The sequence below is a fragment of the Mauremys mutica genome, chromosome 20 (assembly GCF_020497125.1).
Source record: "Mauremys mutica isolate MM-2020 ecotype Southern chromosome 20, ASM2049712v1, whole genome shotgun sequence".
Taxonomy (NCBI): domain Eukaryota; kingdom Metazoa; phylum Chordata; order Testudines; family Geoemydidae; genus Mauremys; species Mauremys mutica.
Genome location: NC_059091.1, coordinates 6,879,248 through 6,887,883, shown reverse-complemented (window position 1 = coordinate 6,887,883; position 8,636 = coordinate 6,879,248).

Here is an 8,636-nt window from a genome sequence, read left to right as displayed (position 1 = left end):
GCTCGCGAGACGCCGGCCGGACCGATCCCAAAGGAGCCCCGAGGAATGGGACTCGAGAGCCCTCGCTGAGTCGTCCCATCCTGACGGAGCGCTGCTGCCCTGGGTCCCGACCCCACATTGCAATGCTAGGGCAAACTCAACCCTGGTGTAACAGCGCCGCCTGCTGGGAGAGGTCGGGACTGGAGTAGCCGGGAGTTCCCCTTATAGTCAGAGCTCCTGCCCCACTCTCCACAGCGCCCCCTGCTGGGAGAGGTCGGGACTGGAGTAGCCAGGAGTTCCCCTTATAGTCAGAGCTCCTGCCCCACTCTCCACAGCGCCCCCTGCTGGGAGAGGTCGGGACTGGAGTAGCCGGGAGTTCCCCTTATAGTCAGAGCTCCTGCCCCACTCTCCACAGCGCCCCCTGCTGGGAGAGGTCGGGACTGGAGTAGCCGGGAGTTCCCCTTATAGTCAGAGCTCCTGCCCCACTCTCCACAGCGCCTCCGGCTGGGAGAGGTCGGGACTGGAGTAGCCGGGAGTTCCCCTTATAGTCAGAGCTCCTGCCCCACTCTCCACAGCGCCCCCTGCTGGGAGAGGCCAGGACTGGAGTAGCCGGGAGCCAGCCATTATGCTTCTGGGGAGCCCTCCCCCACTGTCCTCTCCACCATTGCTCTGGGGGGACCTTTCCCACTGTCCCCTCCACTACTGCTCTGGGGAGACCTCCCCCACCTTACACCTGCCCCTGCTCTGGGGAGACCTCCCCCACCCCTGCTCTGGGGAGACCTCCCCCATCCTACCCCCCACCCCAGCTCTGGGGAGACCTCCCCAACCGCCCAACCCTACCCTTCTTCCCCTGCTCTGGGGGGACCTCCCTCCACTCCTGCTCTGAGGAGACCTCCCTCACCCTACCCCTCCACCTCTGCCCTGGGGGGGACCTCCCCAACCTTGCCCCCAACCCTGCTCTGGGGGGGGGGCCTGCCCCACCCTACGCCTGCCCCTGCTCTCTCCCAAAGCAGCAGGAGACACAAACAACCTCGAGATTCCTTCCAGCACTGACAACGCCGTCGCCTGCGCCCAGCAAAGCTCCAGGCCCTGACAGCCCTAGAGCCGGGGACCTGCTGGGCTCACTTCCCCACAGCCTCCTCGCTGTAGGGTCTGACGCCTGGAAGCTGCCCAGCTACGTCGCCAACGGTCTCGCCCACTCCTCCGGGAAAGAAAGCCCCAGAGTGGGGCATCTGCCACGGGGGGTGGGGGGGAGGGAACTGCCCCCCACCCAGGAAAGGCTCCCACCGAGTTAATCTCTCCAGCCTGGGGCACGCGAAGGCTCTCGGCGGACCACACACCGTCAGGCGCACAGTAGCTGCACAGCTGGGTAAGCACATCTGCTCTCCTTCTGGCCTACGCCGACCCACACGCCCGGCGCGGCCCCGAAGCCCAGAGTCTCTGTGGTGCCCGAGCCCCTCCCCGTCTTCCTCTCCCTTCCCTGGGGGGGCGCGTTCACTTCCAGCAGCCTCATCCTGCAGTTTGCATGAGGGGATGGGTTTCCAAGGTGTGTTTGTGTGGGGCAGGGGGCTGCATCTTGCAATGAACTTCCATGATCTTCAGGTGAGTTGTAACTGGAAAACGCTGCCCCTTGGCTGGCAGGGGGGCCATGAGTGAGATGAGGCAGCCCCCCCCCCCCCCCGCACCTTCCAGGGCTTACCCAGCAGGAAGCAGGCTGGCTGGTGCCCGGGTGATCTGGAGTGATCTGAAGCAAGGGTGGGGTTTGGCCCCAGCAGTGGAGATGCAGAGGAATTTCCTCCATTGCCTTGTGGCAGGCCAGGAACTGGAGCAGGGAGCCAGTGGGGCCCTGCTGGATCATGGGCGTGCAAGGATTGTGGGTGTGGGTGTGCGCAGATGCATGGGGTGTGTGTGCACGTGTGTCAATGCATGTGCCTGCCTATGTTTGTGCATAGACATGTGTCAACTCCACCAGGACACACACACACACACACACACACACACACACACACACACACAGGGGTCACCCAAGCAGCCGCGGAGCCTTGTTCCCTTCTTCCAGCTTGCCTGGTGCTCTGCCCTGGCCCAACCAAATCGGAGTGATTTTCTGTAGCACCCCCATTATTATTACTACTCTGAGTTTTGCTCTGGTGTCGCTGTCCGACCACATCTGAGATCAGGGTCCCGCTGTGCCAGGTGCTGCACAGACAGCCCCGGCTCCAGAGAGCTCACAGTCTGAACAAACAAAGGGTGGGTGGGGGGGAAACTGAGGCACGGAACGGGGCAGTAACTTGCTCAAGGTCACCCAGACGGAGAAGGGAGACCCAGTGTCCTACGTCCCAGTCCCGGGCTCCGCCCACTTCACCATACTGCCTCTCCTCCCCCACATCACCTTAAATGCTTTCCAGACAGAGCAGAAGGGGCGTTCCCGGCCCTGAAGAGCTACCAGGCAAAGAACCCCACACTGTGATCACACGGGGGGGTCGGGGGGGGGGGGGAGTCCTGCTGTCACTCCCTCCCCAGGCCAGCTCCTGTAGCTCAAAGTGCTCACGGGTTCGGGGCCCCTTGGCCATGCCTGAAAAGTGTTAATAGGGGGTCAGGATTGTCCCTAGCCTAGCTGAGAGCAGGTGCAGGGTGCCTTCCAGCAGGGAGGAAATTACACCTTATCCCTTGGCAGGCTGAGCTGCTAATTCCCACCCCCCCACGCCCCTTCCCTAAACACCCCCACACCCCTCCCCTCCCGGAACCCCACTGGCCTCCCCTTTAGCTCTCCCCCTGAGCCGACAGAGGAATAGAGCTGCATGCAGAAGAGGCTCTGGGGTTCCCTTAGCCTCCTCCCACCCAGTAGCCGGGGGCCTCTGGAGCTGAGCGGGTGGCACTGGGTGGCTGCATGGCTCTGGGGGTGCCAGGCGTTGCCAGCTCTTCCCAGCGCCTTGCCAGGCCTTTCATCTCTGGGCGTCTCCGTTTGGGGCTTTTTTGGTTTGCTGAAAGATAAAAAAAAGGACTCCCATCCATTGGCATCCCTCTGCCAGGCCAAACAGAGGGGAGGGAGCTCAGAGCCACGGCCTCGGACATGTGCAAATGGTTACCGTGCCGGGGGAGGGGGTGCCAGCTCTCTGCTCCCCAGGAGATGCACTGGGAGAGAGAGCGACATCAGCCGGAGTCAGCATGAATTAAAGAGACAGGGGAGGAGGGTGGAGGAAGGGGGTGTATTTTGTGAACTTCCCCACCCAGCAGTGCCCAGAGAATGTCCCCTGGGCAGGGATCCTGGAGCATGAGCTTCTCCCATCTGGGTCCTTGGCTGTGTGCTTCCTGACAGCAGTGCCCATCCGGGGACCCCAGTGTTGTGAGCTTCCCCTCAGCAGTGCCTGAGGCTGAAACCCCACATGGGTTATGAATTGTGACAGTGTGGCTGGGCGGAGGCTGGATGTGCAGCAGTCTTTGCTTGATGCAGTGTGACCTCATGGCTAGTGCTGGGGACTCAGGAGACCTGGGTTCTAGTCCCCATTCTGCTACTGGCCTGCTGGGCGACTTTGGGCAAGTGACAGTTGTGCTCTGTGCCTCAGTTTCCCCATTCACTCTCTGTCTATTTAGCTCTGTGCCTGTGCAGTGCCCGACCCTGATCTCGGTTGGGCCCTCCGGGTGCTCCTGCATCCAGAGAGCGGCCTTGTCTTCCCTGCAAAGTGGCTGCACATTGTAGCTCAGTTGTTGCTGTTAACACAACCCCCGTGGTGCTACTCACATGAGCTGGCCCGCACAAGCAGGGGTGTAGGCTAGTGGCCCTCATCAGGGGCTAACATGACCTCTGGGAAGTGTGCATGCAGGGTAGGCCACAACACCACAATGGAGGGCTGCTGTCCCTTTGCACAATTCTCCCCCTCCCTCCCCCGGCCACCCCCAAACACACACACACTCTATGAGGACCGGACTAAGGGCAAAGAAACCTGGGACCAGGCTCACGACTGGAGCTCCGAGCCGGTAAGCTGAGGTGAGCCAGTTTTTCCCAGAAGCCAGCGAGCTCCAGTGATGCTGGGCTCTACATTCAGGTCTCCGGAGCCTGTTAAATTCTCTGAGCACGGCCGCCCGTTTCATGGGGACGGTGCCGAGTGCTTTCAGGGAGGTCGCAGCCGCCATCAGCTTCGGTGCGTTTCATGGTCCTGACACAAACCACAGACGGGCCTGAACAGCCGCCGGGATGTGGTGGGGTGGGGTGGGAGGTCCCTACAAAGTCCAAGCGGCTTCCTGTGAAGTGGTTTTCCCTTGTGGGTCAAGGCGGGGAGCTGCTCCGGTTGGTCTGTGGATGAGGCAGGCCGGGGGGCTGGAATTCCTCTCCTCTCAATGGGGACTGTGTGTGTGTGTTGTGGGGGAGTGGGGACGGGCAGGCTGGGCAGGGGGAGCTGTTTGCAATAGCCACGGGGGCTTTGGAAGGCTGAGATCCTCCCTGTATGGGCCCTGCCAGGCTGCCCTGCTGAATGCCCTTGGGAAACTGCTGGCAGACAGGGCAAGGGAACAGGCGTGAGTCTCTCCCTGAGAAGGCCCTTTGCAGGGGCAGGGGCAACAGAAGGATTTGGGGGGGGGAGCAGCCCCAGGATGACCACTTGATGCACGCTTTCCAGGAGAGGTTGATTTTGGTGGGATGGTCCCAGGACCCGTCAGCCTGCCTAGCAGGATGTGCTTGGGGCTAGGAACGAACTCCAGACCCGGCTGCGTCACAGCGCAAGGGCGTCATGTGATACTGACCCAGCAGTGTGATGTTGTGACACCGCAGCCAAGATGCCATGGTTGAGATGTCGCAATGTTGCGAAACGACAGTAACAAATCCCTTGTCGCCAGGACTCTGTGTGGCCAATTTGCTGCCTTCTGCAGCCACTCCAACTTCACTGAAGGGTTAGCTGTCTGATTCCCCTGCTCTCAAAGCTCGAGCCCCTTCCTTCCTGAGCTAGAGGAGAATCTCCATCAAGCTGTTGGCAGTATAGGGGCCATGACACACAGATGCACTGTGTTTGTTCCATCCAGTAGAGGGCAATGACATGCACATCCACATACACAAGAAGTGGATTGCTAGAGCAGGGGAATTACGGTGCGTGGGGTTCTCCGTGGCTGGCCGTTGAGCCAGCTCTGCTCTGCCAACCTAGCTCCTGGCCTCAGGGGCTGAGCAGGGGCATGACAAAAGCACACAGTGCTCCAACATAAGCCACTTCCACCCCCACCCCAGAATGGGCTGCACCTCCTCTGAGACACAGATCAGAATCTGGCCCTCACGGTCCAGCTCTCAGGCCAGATCCAGAGTTGCGGATGCCAGAGCAAAGGGGCTGTCGGGCAGGGCATTAACCCCAGAACCCTTGGTACAGGAGGCTTCTCTGCTAGGGGCAGAGCAGGTCCCACCAGCTCTATGCCCCAGTGCAGTCCCAGCATGGGACACCTTGGCCACATGTCATGAGCAGCATGAGGATGGGCTGAAGGAGGAGGGGGTGGGGGGCATTACCCGGGGACTCCCAACAAGCCCCATAGGAAACAGTGGGGAAGCACAAGCCTGGGGAGCCCTGAGGGCAGCGCTACGGGTCACACTGGACCCCTGAGCCTGGAATCAGGGAGGAACCAGCCTAGAACCGGCGGCTGGATTGGACTCTCTCTCATGCAGAGGGCTGCCCATTGCAAATGCTGTGATGACCAGGCCTCGCCCCCCTTCCCGGTACCGTGTCCGCACTGAGCGTGCCATGGGTCAGACAGCTGCAGGGGCAGCTGTGTTACCTAGCCACCCCTTCCATCGCAGCTGGCCTTGGGACAGTGACCACAGTGCTGATCTTGGGGACGGAGGTCAGAGGAGGCGAGGCGTGAGCACCACCTGCAGGCAGCACCAGAATACGTTTCCTGAGCGAATTTGGCTCTGGAGAATGGCGCCTGCTTATTTTATCCAGAACCGGCAGATCCTGCCGGGGGTAGAGGACAGGGCATGTTCTGGATTGCCCCATGGCGCCCTGGAGGGGGCCCTCTGGGAATGCAGGAGAGGGGGCTGCCGCCCCTGTGACAATGGCTTATGTGATGCGGGTATCACAAGCTAGGGAGTGATGCACAGAGCTGCTGCATGTGGCCATTTATATAGCATCAATACAAGCCTGCCGCCTAGTGATTGGCGTGGGTAGATGCACTGGGAATGCTGCTGGGGAGAGGAAGGTGGAGCGTACAGGGCAAGACCTGGCCCACCACGGTCAATCAATCTCGCCTAGCGCTTTTCATCCATCCAAGGCACTTACACGGAGCCCATCACCGTAGTATCTGGGCACCTCACCATCTTTAATGTAATTTTCCTCCCAACACCCCTGCGAGGCAGGGCAGCAGAGCTATTATCTTCACTAGGGAACTGAGGTATGTAGAAACTAAGGCCTGGATCCTCAGCGGTGTTTGGGCTCCAAACTTCTGTTGAAATCAATGGACATTTGATCACACTCTAACACCAGGGCTGCCCAGGGCGGGGGGCAAGTGGGGCAATTTGCCCCAGGCCCCGCAGGGGCCCCACGAGCCCTCGCCCGGCGACAGTCCGGGTCTTCAGCGGTGGGGGGCCCTTCAGTCGCTCCGGGTCTTCGGTGGCATTTCGGCGAAGGGGCCGTTCAGTGCTGCCGAAGACGCGGAGCGACTGAAGGGCTCCCCGCTGCCGAAATGCTGAAGACCCAGACTGCCGCTGGGTAGTACAAGCGCCGCTGCTCCCCAGCTTTGCCCCAGCCCCCCTGTCTAACACACACAGATGCTCCACACATAAAGACTGTGGAGGAGCAGGGATGCGAACCCAGCGCTTCTAAGTCCTAGGCTAGTGCCCCAACCACTGGTCAATAACGATGTTAACCCTGGTAGTCTGGCTAAATCCCTGTTCAGATAATATCCTGCTTCCTTAATCTTTCCCCTGCAGCTGGATTCCAATTCCACCTGCAGGCGGATGAGGAATTCTTCTTTGCCTGTCCTATTGTGTGCTGCATGCTGGTAAACAGCTGTTGTGGGTTCAGAAGCATCCGCATCTCAGCGGCAGGCAAAACAACCCATGTGCGCTCTTTGTAGATTAGTTGGTAAGCACTGAGTGGTGGTCGGGGGCTGGGAACCATAGATATTACAGGCAGAGCTGATAGCATGCCCTAGAGCTAAGGTTACCTAACACGTTTCCATTATAAGCCCCTGTCTTCAGGTATAACTTTGCCAGACTTAAACAATTTGGGCTGAATTATCCCTTGGTTGCTCTCCACTTCAGGCTGAATTTTCTGTTTCTGGGAGATTTTCAGCAAAAAATGGTCCATCTGAGAATGAAGTTAAGGAAAATAATAGGCCATTTTCCCAATGTTAAGCAATTTTTCCTACTGTTTCTTTGAAGAGCATTAGCACCACCATAGTTTGAAGCAGGATGTTGAAATTTGGGAGGAGTATAGTCCTGGAGTCACAGAGGTGCCCTTTGTTGTCCACAGGAAAATACTGCTAGAGTTGGCTGAGTTGTAATCTTCCGAAAATCACCATTTGCCCATTCTCAGTAGAGCTTGCTCCTAAAAATCTCTGAACACTGAGCAGGCTCCCAGGCACAGAGCTAGAGCATCATATGCTGCTGTTGCTGCTGCTGCTTCTCCTTTGACCTAGGGAAGTAGATTGTGAGTTCTAGTCTCAGCTTTTTCCATTTACTGATGCTAACAATTGCCTCCAAGGTCGCTGGGTTGGGACCCAGCTAGCCATTTAACAGACACTCCTCGTATGTTGCCCTCGAGAGATGATTTGTATTTATTTTTTAATCTGGAGAATGTCTCTTTTAATGAACCTCTTTCTTTGCCGAGCCCACGCCGATCGCTGGGGTTACCAAAGCCAATGCTGTAGTGTCACATGCTGTGGATTGGCCCAGGCCAATGGCCCAATGAACTCAATGGAAAGACTCCAGCTGACTTCACTGTCTCCAAGTGGTACAGTGAAGAGATGACATTAGTGCGGCAGAAACCCAAGGGGAATGCTTGGGTCCTTGGCGGGAAACTTCCCAATCTGGGGGCTCTTTTGGTGCGAGCAGATCTTTATCACCCCATAAGGCTGACCTGGGGACCCCTTGGCAGAGGCAAGTGGGCACCTCAGGCATTGCCTGTTTCTCTTCCCACATGCAGCTCCAAGCAGGATTTCGCCTATGGGTCTGTGTCCAAGGTGGGGGGAAGCCGTCAGGGCCGAGCCAGGCCTGTGGTGGTTCTGATGTCTTCCAGCAAGAGGCGCCGTCCAAATCGCCGGCTCCTATCAAACCATCTTCTCTGTGTAATGGATCAGGAATGCAGGCCCCCTCCCGCAGCCCCCTCCGCCAGAGCGTTTATTTAATATCCTGAAAAAATTAAAATAACTTCTGTGGCCACTAACTCCCCCCCCCACCCCGCCCCCAAAGATAAATAGAATAAAAGTGAGCTAAAAATGGGAGGGAAAGAAAATAGAACCCCAAAGAGGGGCTGGGATCCTTCCAAACCCGAGAGGCTGGGATTCGGGAGGGAATGCGAGCATGAAGGAGACACACAGACGGACACACATGCACAGAATGACACTCACACACACACAGAGGGAGAGGCAGACACAGGCGCACTGACAGACGGAGCTAGGCAGCAGGATATACGCACAGAAAGACAGACAGAGGGACACACAGAGAGATACAGACAGACACAAAT